Below are 15284 nucleotides of genomic sequence, written 5' to 3' on the forward strand. Positions count from 1 at the left end.
ACACAAGGGCTGCTTCAGCTGCACCCCAACATGTTGTATGAACTTTAAAAAGTTAAACAAAATACCAGCACTGACACTGCGAGCACCGGAAGCATAGAACCAAAGATGTTTACAGCACAGAAGGAAGCCATTTGGCCCATTAGAACTGTGCCAGTTCTTTGCTAGAACAATCCAAAACTAATCTTATTGCCCCACACTATCCCCATATCCTGGTACTTTCCTCTGCTTCAAATATTTATCCAATTTTCCCTTAAATGATGCAATGGTCTCTGTTTTCAATCACTTCCTGTGGCAAAGCATTCCATCTTGCCTCAATCCTCAGCGTAAGGACATTTATCCTAACTTCTCTACGTACTCTCTTAGTGACAATTCTAAACTGGTGACCCCTCATCACTGATTCTCCAACCAGAGGGAATAGTCTTTCTCTATTCATTCTATCAAAACCTTTTACAATGTTAAAACATTTTCTGCTCCAGTGGAATTAATCCCAGTATCTCAACTATATTTGTTTTGCCCAGAACTTTAAAAGCAAAGGTAACCAGCATTTGTTAAATGAAGGTTATTAGAGAATGAATGGAAGATAAGTGAGTTAACAACTGATACACTGAGAACTGATTTTCCCACCTCCTTCTGTGCTCCCACTGATAAATAGGGTTAAGTTGGGGAAACATCTGTCCTTGTTGATATGTCAACTAACGCACAAACCTGAAAAAATCCAGTTGTCTGAATATTTGGAATCTAGAAGGCATGTCCAAACATAGAAATATTGAAGGCATTGAAGTATTAAAGGAATGTCCTGTGTATATATTTTAAATATAATTTGCTTGGAAGATAGAATTTTGAAGTGAAATAACAGTGGGGATCACAACATCCAGTATATCTTATTTAATGTCAAAATATTATGCAGCATTTTTCATTTAGGCAGACAAAAGGAAGAAATACAAGAAAAATACTGGCTTCATCCTGATAGTAAAACAATACGAATTATATTTTTAAAATATTTATAAGTTTGTTAAAAAAATATGTATTTGTTTCTGAATAAAAGCAGATGGTTTTGTCAATGTAATTTTATCCTTGATACATTGTTAATCATTAAGATTTTCCCTGTGCTAGGATACAGGTTTACACATACTTAAAGAATGACTTTCAAGATCTAATTGCAAATGAACAATACGCAAGAATAGACCAGCTTCATTAACTTAGCTTTTGATAATCTCTTTGCTCTAATACCTTGTATGCTTGTGCAGAACTAAACAGATATATGAAAAAAGGCAGAGGCAACAGCCAATTGAAGTCATATGTCACACTGAAATGAACTGTAAGAGGGGCCTACTTTTAACATTGCACTGAAATACGTGGTAACACACCATCAGGATGGTTCCCAAAGAGATACATTTACAAAGCCTAGTACTAGGGAGACTTGTTTAGTCTCCTGAGATATATGTCATCTTGGTGTTCACCAATGAGACCTCTGCTTTTCCCAACTATATATGTGTATAATTATCTTCCCTGATACCTGAGACAGTTTGCAGCAGTCTTCTTATTACTGAACAATCTAAACTATCCCTGAAGGCAAGATTTAATACCAGAATACAGGTGGCTGCCCTTTTCAGCCTTTGGAAACCAGAGGTCTAGTTAGGTTTTTTTTAGACAAATAAATTATTTTATTCATTTCCCTTCTTGTAAGAGAGAACAACTTTATGTTGATATAAAATGAGGCCAGAAGTGCAGGCCCCCACCTATTTCCTAATATATGTATACTCCTGCAGGGCTGAGAATCAAGCCTGGACATGGAAACTTAAGTAACATAAAGGCCAGCAAAATATCTTTCAAGGAACCTGGTTCTAATTTGAAGTGTTCTGAGTCCTGGCAAGTTATGTATGTGTCATGGATTCTCGCTGGGCTTGATCAGATAAAGTGCAATTTGTGTAAGTGTGTATTGCATACACACACTCCAGAAATCTATGCCCTTAACTACTGGCATGCAGGCACAGTGATTGTTACATTTGCTGATAGCTTCTCTAACCTCTTTTGATCTTATGGCCTCTGCTCAGGAAATTGCATTCTATTTGCCAATGCTTTCAGATAAATTAAGCAGAGTGGGTGCTGTACATTGTCACCAATTTTGCTCTTTTTACTTAAGATGACAAGGCATCCAACTCTCTAAGCCAGACCTTACTCTGCAAGCTGTTAGCATTTTACTTCAATAACAGAGCTCTTGAAATTCATTTTATTTGCAAGGACATGCATTTCAAAGTTTGCCTGCCCTTTTCCTCCCCAACGCCCCCTCTAAGCCCCCAGCTGAATTCAAGTAATGAGTGGCCATGGAACTCATTGCCCTTTATCTTGCTGGGGTACGTGCACCTTTTGAACTGCCATCTGCAAGTGTGCTGATGTACTAACTTGTTAACTATGCCATACTGTGAAGGAAATGGCATGATTTAGATCAAGTGTTCAGGACGGCTGTTCATAAGAAACACTTGAGCCAAGCTGTTGCAGTTCAGGATGTGCCCTGGGGAGAGAGGCTTCGATTCGGGTCACGCTCTTGTCTTGTATGAGGGCAAGCACAGAGTAAAGAAATCACAGTATTATGCCAAAGCTGTGAGAGGAAAAACATTAAGAACCCAGAGAAGTGAAGCTGCCAAATTAACTTCTCACCTTTTCAATCACACTCCAGAGGGTAGACGCCTGAAATTTATGCTTCTGAAATAAGCTCAGTTTACATTAAGGAAGACGTTACTCCACTTTTATAGATTATAACTAGCCTTGGCTTCACTCAATCAATCCAAACTTTACAGCTCATTAATACTTACTTTGTTACCTGCATTATTTAGGCATAATAATATAATGACTTTCGTGCTTAGCAAAAGTCTGGAACCATTTTTAGGAAAACCATTAAAATTCTAATGTTACACAAAACACAGCTAAATTAAGAGTGAGTATTGAAACCGTTCCAAGAAAATAAAGTAACTAGAATCTATCTTGGGTTAGGTCCAAAGCAAGAACTACAAATGAGTTCAAAATTCAATATGTGATATGAGCTTTGTTTAGTTCATTGAAATGAAAGTAGGTCTTGAACTCTTTAGCCTTTTAACTGTGTTGTTGAGCTTGAACATTCATTGTATTTGCCTAGTGAGTATATAAATGGATTATTACAGCTATTCTCTCAAACAAATTCACTTTCCCGCACACTCTAAATCTGTTTAGTCATATTTAATGGTGTCAATTATTGGAACAGGCTCAGGCTATGAATTTCTTACTAATGGCTTTAATAACATTAGTAAATGAAAAGCAGATGACTCTAAGTTAGCTTACTTTGAAAAGACATATGAGTATTTCTGTTTTTAATTTATATACTCTTCTACATCTGGAATTCCTTATAATTAAAACTAAAAGCTCAACTACTACTTCCACCTCTCAAATGTTGAAAAGATGAATACAGTAATAGGCTTCTAAACAGTTGAAGTACACAAAGGTTCACTTTTTTTTTACTGAGTAGCCAGGCAGAAGATCCATGTTAACTCTTCTCTTTAAATTCAGCTAAAGATTGCAAGTCATGCCCGTAAGTGCTTGGAAGAATGAAAGAGTTAAAAAGCTTTAAAATGTTATGCTGTCAATGTTTAAAAAGTCACTTTTGCTCCTAACATAAAGTTGAATTCCCCTTTTTATAACTTTAACTTTAAACAAACATTTCTTATGCAGCATGAAAGAACCAGTATTATTTCCCCCCCATCTAAGGTTTCCCGTGAGAGGGGTCATGCTCTGTTAAGAGGGCAGGTGGTTACCCCTCCTGACTGGGTCTTTATTGATATCACTCTGCACCAGTTGGTACACAAGTTGCGGCTTTAATCATTTTCTGATTTTTCTTCTTTTCCTCAGAGAAATCATCTCACCGCTATCTCACAAAGAGACCTGGCGCATGAACCATTAGGCTACACTTCTTATGGCTCCATGGGGTAGTGTGTAAGAGTCACTGAGGCAAATATTGGATCAGTGCTCTTAATCTGCTAATACCATCTCCTTTTTTAACTGTGTTTTCTAGTCTGCACTGAAATTCCATTTTATTCAAAAGGGATTTGTACTGTACAGTAATACTGCACAATGATAATGCTGAAACCAACACCCCAAAAAGTAAATGTACAGTCGTTTTTCGATAGTTCTCATCATGATCTTTGTTATAACAAATGTTTATCTGCAATTCAGATGATTTAAAAAATAATTGATACTGCTACATAAGGGACATTAAGGGAATGTTATTGCTCTGCAGTACAAACCATATTGGCTATATCTCCGTTGCTTTTGCACACTTGTTGAGAAGAAAAGTACAGAGCATTATTTAGTAGTTTGTAAAACTGCCTAATGATGTTTTTGTAAATGATGTGTTTGTCTAATCTTCTCTGTCCTGATTGATACCTCATGTGGAGGTATCCATAAGGCTGAAAAACAGCTTGTATTCCCTAATATCACTGCATTGTCTACATTTTTACATCAGGAATAAATTAGGATACCATCTGGTTTAGCAAAGATAAACTTTCATGATAAAGAACTCTGCTCAGTTTTCCATGCATCACAATTCAATCAAAGCATCAGATAACAAAGTTTTTATTTTGACATAAATACTAGGGAGTTTTTTGCAGACTTTTTAATTTGGTAACTAGATTTTTAAACTTAGTAAGTCATATGAGAAGTGAGGCGAGCACGTAAGAGCATTTTAATGTCCTTAAAGCGGTCAATGTTTAAACTAAGGCATTTATTTTCCACCTGCTTGTGCTTGTTCTCTGGCAACCATTCAAGCTTGCTACCATTAGTAAAATCTAGATGTTGAAAAAAATACCCCTTGCAAGGCTGGATAATCAGTGGAATAAACACCTTGTTAGAAAATTGAAATGACACATTCCAATACAACAGGTAAAGCATTTTGTAAGTACTACTAAAAAATCATAATGACTTTTACAATTTGGACTTATATTAATGGTATAATAACAATAATGACCTGAAAAGTGTACCTTAAGTGGTAATACCAAATGAATTCATACATTATATTCATTATAGCTTAATTAGTAAATCTATCATGCTGAGAATTGTTACTTGGGGCAGTTGTGCAAGGCGAGAACTATAGAGGCAGCAGTTTTTTTAATGTTCATATTCTTAATGATGTTCACTGTTTCGTAAAATTGATGATTGGCATCTAAAAACACAGCAAGGCAGTCCAAAGCTGCTGCCAAACTCACTGCGTCCAACTGAGCAACTGCCTTGTGTTCAGGCATTCAGGAAGAATGCTCCTGTGAAGCGCCTTGGGACGTTTTACTATGTTAAAGGCGCTTGTTGTTGTAGCTGTAGCCATCCAAAGGGTATAAAGGCCAAATACAGGTTAAGTTCAAAAAAATCTTTTTGGATATAAAAATGTAATAATAATACTTATATAGTGCCTTTTCATGATAAAACATGCAAAGAGCTTCACACAATTACTTTTGAAGTGCAGTGGCTTGTTATGTAGGCAAAATGTTTATACCAGGCATTAATGTCTCGCCTGTTGTTTGTTCCTGCCATTTATATGCTACAAGTTCTATCCTGAACTGGGTATGTATTGGCATGTTCAAGATGTTAAACATAGTTTGATAAAACACGAGACATTTAGCACTCTAATGTTGCATATCATGTGGTACTGAGCTATACAGGAAAGTCGCAGAATTGACCCCTGTTATGTGTTGAATAAGTTGATCTCAGCCAGGGTGACTGTGGGTACACTAGAATTTGTCTCCGCATCTTTGGGTTAGGGAGAAAAACATTGCTATTTGATAACCTAAAATTGCATATCACCTCTTTAGCCATATATTGAGCTCCTGAATCTTCCTATCCTTTCTATGCTTGCACATGGCTGGGGGAGTAATCTGGAGATTACCACCCTTGAAATTTCCTTTTCTATATTATTGGCTCCCACCTGTAGCACAATGACTAGCTGCTCTTCCTCCTCTTCCATAATCTTTCCCGGTCCTTCTAAAATAACCCTTACCCTAGCACCTATGAGGCAACACAGCATCTGGGACTCTTGGTCTAGACTGCAAAAAACAGTGTCTACCCCTCTAATTATCAAGTCTCCCATTACTACTGCATTTCTAACGGAGTTGCTCATCTCCCCCCTTGAGCCATCTCATTTTTTTGGTGCCCACTTGAGAAGTGGAAAACTGAAAGACATGAAAGAAAGAATTTGCATTCATACAGCACCTTTTCACATCTCTTAGGACATCCCAAAGCCCATTGCATACAGTGAGTTACTTTTTGAAGTACAGTAACTGTTGTTATGTGGATAGGTCCAGCTTCCTCAATGGTGTGCAGGGTAAATGTACTATATGGTATTGTACTAAGCCATATGGACTACGGTTGATCTCTGGTTTGTGATGAGCTAACTAACTCAGCTGAAACATCAGTTAGAACACTCCAATTGGCCTCAGTTTCCATGAGCTAGGAAAAGGAAAAAGCAATCACTGTTTCCGCTCCAGTCTACAATCCAGTGCCCTCTCTAGAAAAGTGCACATCAGGAGGCCAGCGAGAACAGAATCAGGTTCAGTTGTGGTGTCCTCCAAGATGAAATAGCTAGTCAACTTTTACTATTGAGGCTCCTACATGAAGAATGGCCATTTGGGTGAAGGTACCAGAGAACTGTCAGCACCTGTAGATGAGTACCCCTATATTAGTCAATGTCTTCAGCAGAAAAGAGTTAAAAGTGAAGGCAACTCACAAAAAATAGAAGCTACATATATGTGTTAATAAATAGAAAATCTTTGATAAAGTTAAAAAACAAACTTCCAGAGTTTCAATGGTATTGATAAACATACGGGGCAGAAATTCGACTTGGGCAGTAGAATAAAACGGGCGATAGTGAATCAGTGGAAAAGAAATTCGGGCTGAGTGTAAAATGGACAGCCAATTGGCTTCGGCCTGTTCTACACGACAGCCCAAGAAAAATCTCTACCTCATATAACTTTTCACAGAGCTTCACAATGACATAACAAATTCACATGTAGCAATATCACTACAGCATTATTTTGACCTACAAATGAATGTAAGATTTACAAGCAGGATAGCTGCCATGATTTGTAAGAAGCACTTTGGATGGAATCAGAATGGTGGAATTATCCAAGATCACCTGCTCCCAGAAGAAGTATAACATTGGCTGGAAGATTCTAAGTACTTATGAAGTTTCAAAGGAAAACAGTTTAGATTTTTCTAATTTTCCTTTACAATATATACACAGTGAAGGGACTTTTTTAAAATTAATCTTTCCCATTTTCTAAACAAAATGCGCAGGTATAATTTAAGACTTATACTGGAGATTGCATTATCCCATTTCCTGGAGTCTTTCTACACATCAGAACTATTCAGCTGTCAGACCCTCATTCTGAGACACAGGATAATCCTCCAGCTCACATGATACACACACAGTTTACTACATTTAAGGACAAATCAGAGAATAAGAATTTGCGTTTAAAAGTAAGTTTGATCCATAAAAACTTTCTTAAGCAATTCATCCCCATCTGCAGCAAGCTATATCAGTTAAAAACAACGGACCTTTTCAGCCCCACTGCACCCCAGTGATCTAAAGTGACCTTGCACCTTTAGTCCTGTAGTCTGTACAATAAATCACCCAGAATGATCCAAAGTCCACATAACAAAAGCCTCAGAATGAGTTAATAGCCTGATTTTAAATTGTAAGAGGTATCACCTTTCTAGGTTGTGACATCTAGGATCATCCCAATGAAATATTTTAACTGTTCAATTAAATCCAGTAAGTGTTGCTTTGCTGTTAAATACATATATACATAGGTATAAGTAGTGCTCCCACAGCGTTGCTTATGGGTTTTCCGGGATCTGCAACGCAGTTTCTGATTCTTATCATGGCACCGCAACAGCCTTAAATATGACAGCAGATTAATCATTACTGTAATACAGTAAATTTACTGAAGTAATATATCTGACTGACATGAATGAAAAATATTACATACATTACTGGTACTTAAAGATGCAGGTCTTGTAGATACGAATAAAGATTTGCGTTTAATCATAGCATCTTGTCACATCTCTTGGAGCTGTCTCAAAAGTGTTTTACACAATGAATGAAAAGCAGTAACTTTTATGTGGAGCAGTGCAGCAGCCATTTTGCACACAGCAAGATCCCACAAACAGCAATGAAATGGACGGGCATTTAATCCGTTTTTTGGGACTGATGGTTGGGCAAGGATTGTTGGCCAGGATACTAGGAGAACGTTCTGCTCTTCTTTGCATAGTGCCATGAGATCTATAGACAGGGTCTTAATTGAATATTTCATCCAAAGGGCAGCATCTTGAACAATGCAGAACTCCGTCAGTGCTGCATTGGCATGTAAGCCTAGTTATGTGCCCTGCTCAAGTCTGAAGTGCAACTTCAACTCATACCCTCCTGGCTCAAAGGCAAAAATGATACAAATTGAGACAAGCTGATTCCCAAGATAAAATATCAAGATGTCTGAAAAAATGGTTTGAGTGATTTGATTGGTTTGTTTTGTTGCATTTTCTGGTTCCTGACTGGTAGCTTGGCAAGGTAAGTGGTTTGATTGGCCTGGTTTGTGTGAGATCCTGATTCATGATTGGTAGGTTTCCTACCTGACAACTGGTTTGTGATTGGTAGTTTTTTTCTCCTACCTATGTGTACCTAATGAATTGCATTATTAGCTTAACAGATGGTGTTTATTTGAGCCAATTATGTAAGTGTGCTTATGCTTTCCAATGCATTACAGGCTAGCTAGGCAGAAGACCTTTAAGTAGACAGACAGAAAACTTTGCAGGTGGAGGAGGAGGAAAGAAAGATGGACAAGGAGGAGAGAGAAAGGGGAACGGGGAGGTGAGTGGGGAGGGGAAGAAAGAGAAGGGGAGCAGAAGGCAGTGGGAGAGGATGGTACGGGGAAAGGAGAGCAGAAGGAAAGAAGGAAAAGAGGAAGGGTTAGAGGAGGAGGAGAGGAAGGGAGGCGATAAGGAGAGTTGAGAGGGAGAGGAAGAGGGTGACAGAGATGGAGAGGGCAGGGAAAGGGGACCTAGAGAGGAGATATGAGAGAAGGAGAGGAGTCAGAGACAGGTGAACGTAGAGGGGTACGAGGGAGGAGGAGGGATACAAGGGAAGAGAAGGGGTAGGGAAATGAGGGGTAGCCAAGAATTAGAAAATCATCTCAGGGAGGCTGCTGCAGAAAAGTCATCTCAGATGTTTGGAGGGGGGAGGAGCATCAAAAGACTACTAATGGAGCCAGAGGCCCCAATTTTTTTTCCATGTCGTGAAGGGATCTGGGGGCAGAAAACTTAGTCAGCAAGGGGGTGGGTCCGAACACATGCCCATTTAGAGAGGGAGTTGAAAAATGTGCTCAACTGGTGGGAGGGGGGAAACATTCCCATTGTGGTTGAGAAGGCGGAAAATTGGTGGGGAAGGATAGTCAAAGTTTACTGTTTCAGATCCTTTACACTAGTTTTCTCAGCATCCTTTCTATCGTTACTGGGCTCTGGACATTGTCATTTAGTCTGGTTTCAGGTCTTTCATTACCTGGCTACAGATACACTTTCAGGTTTTTCAAGTGTGTCTATGCTACCGAACCAAGATCTATTCAATGCTGGTTCCGTTAGACAGCATCACACCTTTTAATTTCTGCTCAACCGACTTCATCACTGACAGTTTCATGACTGCTCCATTCTTGTTGAGCAGGGAGGAGAGGAATAAGAGCCGAAAACCTCCTCATGGGGGAGGGGGGGGGGGGCGGCGAGGTGTTGAGGGCCAAACACTCTCTTAGCTGGGAGGTAGGTTGCAGGACACAAACTTACTCAGCAGGGTGGTGTGGAAGATTAGAGAGACGAAGGCATTATGCGCATATATGCTGGTCCAGACGCCTGCAGCTTCAGAACCTTCATGCTATTTCACTTATGCCACTTCCCTGCCACTACAATGTCTCCGGATTTAGTGCAGCCTGACATTTTTTCGATTTCGTTTTCTGTGCCTTTTTTCCCTCTTGGCATCTCACCCGTGCTGTCTCGATTGTGCTTACGTGGGCCAATTATTTCAACTGGATAAGTTAGGGAAGACCGAGAATTACACGTATAATTATGTAAGCACAGAACTAGGTTGTATGTTAGGCGTCTCTTCTTTTCCCAGAGAATAGGCTGCTGGTTCATGGTTCACTGTATTCACAGAATCACAGAAACCCCACAGTGCAGATAGAGGCCATTTCGGCCCATCGAGCCTGCACCGACACATATCCCACCCGATCCCCGTAACCCCTACACCAACACATATCCCACCCTATCCCCGTAACCCGACGTATTTAATCCCCCTAACACTAAGGGTCAATTTATCATAGCCAAACTACCTAACTCGCACATCTTTGGACTGTGGGAGGAAACCAGAGCACCCGGAGGAAACCCACGCAAACACGGGGAGAATGTGCAAACTCCACACAGACAGTCGCCCGAGGCCGGATTCGAACCCGGGTCCCTGGCGCTGTGAGGCAACAGTGCTAACCACTATGCCACCGTGCTCCTCTAAAGAGAGAGAGCTGTACCTGTTTCTGACGAGTGCAGAGATCACCTCTGACAAGAGGCAAGTACCATGTAATATAAATCAGGGTCAATGGGGTCACCTGAACTAGTTGCGATCACCTAAAGGAGTCGAAGAGAAACTTTCAAGATGTCCTAGGCAATGTTCCCTCTCATTTTTTTCATGCACGGTCCCTTTAAATTTGCTGTGCAGTATTTCTTCCAGCGGCAGGAGCTGGTGAGCGGCCTGTGTGAGATCTCGCGATTGTTGTGCTGCCATGTACCTTAGGGGAAACATTGGTCCTAGGTTTTTGTAAAGAAAGAACGTACATTTCTATGGCACCTTTCACTACCTCAGGACATCCCAAAGCATTTTACAGCTAATGAAGTACATTTGAAGTGTAGTCAGTGTTGTAATGTAAGAAACATGGTAGCCAATTTGTGCACAGCAAGGTCCCACAAAAAGCAATGAGATAATGACCAGATAATCTGTTTTTTTAGAGGTGTTGGTTGAGGGACACAGGGGAGAACTCCGCTGCTGTTCTTCAAATAGTGCCATGGGATCTTTTACATCCAACTGGTTTATTTGTTTTTTCTCCCTCTCCCAGGAGATTACATGGCTCCGGGTGGGTAGGGAGCGTCTGTATCGTAATGGATAAGGCATCACGACTATATGGGACAGTCTAGATGGACCAGTGGTTCTTTTCCTGTCTGTCATTTTTGTATGTTTGTATATGTGCCCACCATTATACTTTGTTGTCTCTGTGCTCGTCCATCAAAGTGATGAACATATGCCCTGAAGCAAAATCCTCAGAGACCATGGCCAATGGCGAGATCGGCGATAGAGACTATAAATATCGCCGTCTGGTGAGCCGATCTCGCCATGGATAACATACTCTTTATGTTGCTGGCTGTAGTGTATGTACCTTTAAGGGGAGAACTACTTTTTACAGCTCCTGTATACTGTAGTACCGGCAGTGACCACACCTGTATATAAACCCTGAGTAGGGATCTGTACAGTTAGTTTTAGAGTAACCCTCATTCAGTAAGCACCTGTTGGTTGTTCCCTGCAGTCTCTTGTCTAATTATTGAAGGACACAACATCAAGATACACGGATCTAACATTGGCGACGAGAAGATTCAAACCTACCTGCAACTCTGCATCACCTCCCAGGGATTCGCTCCTGGAGAACAGTGAAAGAAGAAGGCCGAGTCCAGAAGCACGGGCGTCGACCACGGGAAACCCCCAGGTCATCCAGTGGAGATTTGAGCATCGCAGCGGAGGCTGTCGAGAGCCGGGCTTGGTTCTCCAGTCACAGTGGTCCAGTGAAACGGGCTGGCAACAGGTACGGCACAGACCCTTCCCGGACAGCGGCAGCTAGAGCCGACCGACGGCACAGAAAAAGGCCGAGCAGCGTCGACGGGAGAAGAGAGAGGGTAGAGCGCACAGGGCGCAGCCGGTGTTCAGGACCGAGCGGCGTCGACGGGAGAAGAGAGAGGGTAGAGCGCACAGGGCGCAGCCGGTGTTCAGGACCGAGCGGCGTCAGGCCTGGACAGACTAGATGCAGGAAGGATGTTTCTGATGGCCGGGGAGTCCAGAACCAGGGGTCATAGTCTAAGGATAAGGGGTAAGCCATTTAGGACTGAAATGAGGAGGAATTTCTTCACCCAGAATTTCTTCACCTGTGGAATTCTCTGCCACAGAGGGCGGTGGAGGCCAGTTCATTAAGTATATTCAAGAAAGAGTTGGATATATTTCTTAAGGCTAAAGGGATCAAGGGATATGGAGAGAAAGTAGGGACAGGGTACTGAATTTGGATGATCAGCCATGATCTCATTGAATGGCGGAGCAGGCTCGAAGGGCCGAATGGCCTCCTCCTGCTCCTATCTTCTATGTATCTATGTATCTATGTCAACGAGAGAGAGCAGAGCGCAGCCGGTGTTCAAGGGCTGAGCAGCGTCAATGAGAGAGAGAGGCGCACAGGAAAACGCGCAGAGCGCAGCCGGTGTTCAAGGGCCGAGCAACGTCAGCGGGGAAGAAAGGAAAGCGTGGGAGCTGCAATTTTGAGCCGCAGCGGAGAAGAAGGGAGAGCGCGGGAGACGCCATTTTGAGCCAGTTTAACCACACCCAGGGATGCCGAAGAGTGGCAGTGTCACAGCGTTCGACAATGAAGTCGAAGATTGGACGACATATGTCGAACGCATAGAAGTGTACTGCAAGGCGAATGAAGTGCCAGATGACAGGAAAGTGCTGGTATTGTTGAATTCAATGGGTGCAAAAACGTATGGCTTACTGTGAAACCTAGTAACCCCAGAGAAGCCAGTGGAAAAGGATTTTGAAAACATAGTGTCAATCCTACAGGACCACTTAAACCCCACACCGCTGCTGATAGCAGAAAGATTTAAGTTTCACAAAAGGAACCAGCATAAAGATGAAAGTAATGCTGAGTTTTTAACGGAACTGCGCAAGCTATCGAAACACTGCCAGTTTGGAACGGGACTAGCAGATACTTTAAGGGACAAGTTTGTGTGTGGGCTTCAAAGTGAAGGAACCCAGAAACGGCTTCTATCAGAAAAGGATCTTACGCTAGACAAGGCTTTCAGCATGACAGTATCACACAAAGCAGCAGCACGGGGTGCGGCAGAGATACAATGGAGACCGCAAGAATATGGCACAAATGAAATGTCATACGGAACAGTGAAGTGCTTTCACTGCGGCAGAACAACACACGACCATAAGGATTGCTGGTTCAAGGACAAAGTGTGCAGACAGTGTGGGAAAGTAGGACACATAGCAAGAGTCTGCAGGTTGGGAAAGAAAACCAGCAGCAAGAAATCTCCACAGGAGAAGTACAAGAAGGTACATAAGGTGACGGAGAGTAGTTCAGACGAACAGAAAAGTGATACAGACTCCGGAAGCAAGGAGCTGGGTTGTCTGAAACTACATAATGTGATCAAAACGGAGGATCACCAAACTATCTGGGTCACGCGCAAGATAGCCGGAGTCCAAGTGAAAATGGAATTGGACACAGGATCAGCCCTAACAGTCATAAACCGAAGGGACTACAAGCGGCTATTCTCACATATACCCTTGAGAGATACAGAGATTGTCTTGAAGACGTACACGGGGCAAAAAGTCTACCCCAAATGAAAAATAAGGGTGAACGTTATATATAACGGCAAGGAAACACCAAAAATGGACCTATATGTATTGCCAGATGGAGGACCACCACTACTAGGACGTGAATGGATCCGGAAGATACAGCTAGATTGGCATTCCATACAAGCACTGACTGTAGATGCCAAAAAGGATGACGACGTCACACCTGGACGACTGTCAAAAATGCTAACTGACGCACAAGAAGTGTTCCAGGAGGGACTCGGAACACTAAAAGGCATAACAGCAACGATCAAAATAGAGGAAAATGCAAGCCCAAAGTTTTTTAAGGCCAGACCGGTGCCTTATGCGATCCGCCCAGCCGTCGAAGCAGAGCTGGAAGGTTTGGAACATTCAGGAGTACTGTCCAAAGTGGACTGGAGCGAGTGGGCTACACACATCGTTCCTGTAATGAAGAGGTCGTTGAGTAATACGCCTGAGGAACCAAAGAAGGTTCGCGTCTGTGGGGACTTTAAGGTGACAGTGAACCCAGTCCTTCACACGGTACAATATCTGCTTCCGCGGATTGAAGATATTTTCGCCTCGCTATCTGGAGGGAAACGCTTCACTAAGATTGATCTGGCCCAGGTGTACCTGCAAATGGAGGTAGAAGAAGCTTCGAAACAGTACCTCACGATCAACACTCATAAAGGTCTCTACCAATACAACCGGCTGGTGTTCGGGGTAGCATCAGCTCCGGCTAATTTGCAAAGGGCAATGGATCAAGTCCTGCAAGGCATTCCAGGGACCCAGTGTTATTTGGACGACATCCTGGTCACGGGTGAAAATGACAGTGATCACCTCGCCAACCTGGAGCAGGTGCTCACTAGATTGAAGGAATATGGGCTCCGAGCTAATCGCCACAAATGCGAGTTTTTCCAGAAGCAGATCTCGTATTGTGGCCACGTTATTGATGAAGAGGGGTTACATAAGTCCCCTGAAAAGATTGAGGCAGTAGTCAAGGCTTCAGCACCGGAAACTGTGTCACAACTGAGGTCGTTCCTCGGGCTGGTGAACTACTACCATAAGTTCTTGCCAAATTTGTCTACAGTCATACACCCACTGAACACCCTACTGCAAATGGGGGTACCATGGAAGTAGAGTGATGAATGTAAACGAGCTTTCCAGAAGAGCAAAGCATTGATCACATCAAAAGAAGTGTTGGCTCATTTCAACCCAGCACTACCAATTCGGTTGGCGTGTGATGCATCACCCTATGGCATTGGAGCGGTGCTGTCGCACAAATTCCCAGATGGCTCGGAGAGGCCAGTAGCCTTTGCGTCTCGGTCACTAACCTCAGCCGAGCGTAACTACGCCCAGATTGACAGGGAGGCCCTCAGCCTAGTGTGGGGAGTGAAAAAGTTCAATCACTATCTGCACGGGCAGAAGTTCACCTTGCTGACTGACCACCAACCACTTGTCTCCATCTTTAATCCAAAGAAGGGCGTTCCGGTGATGACTGCGCAACGGCTACAAAGATGGTCCCTTTTTCTAGGGGCGCACCAATATGAAATCGAGTATAAGGGCACGAAACAGCATGGAAACACTGATGGGCTATCACGCCTGCCACTGCCTACTG

Source organism: Somniosus microcephalus, chromosome 12, assembly GCF_052327205.1.
Source record: "Somniosus microcephalus isolate GS21.2 chromosome 12, FLI_Smic_1.0, whole genome shotgun sequence".
Taxonomy (NCBI): domain Eukaryota; kingdom Metazoa; phylum Chordata; class Chondrichthyes; order Squaliformes; family Somniosidae; genus Somniosus; species Somniosus microcephalus.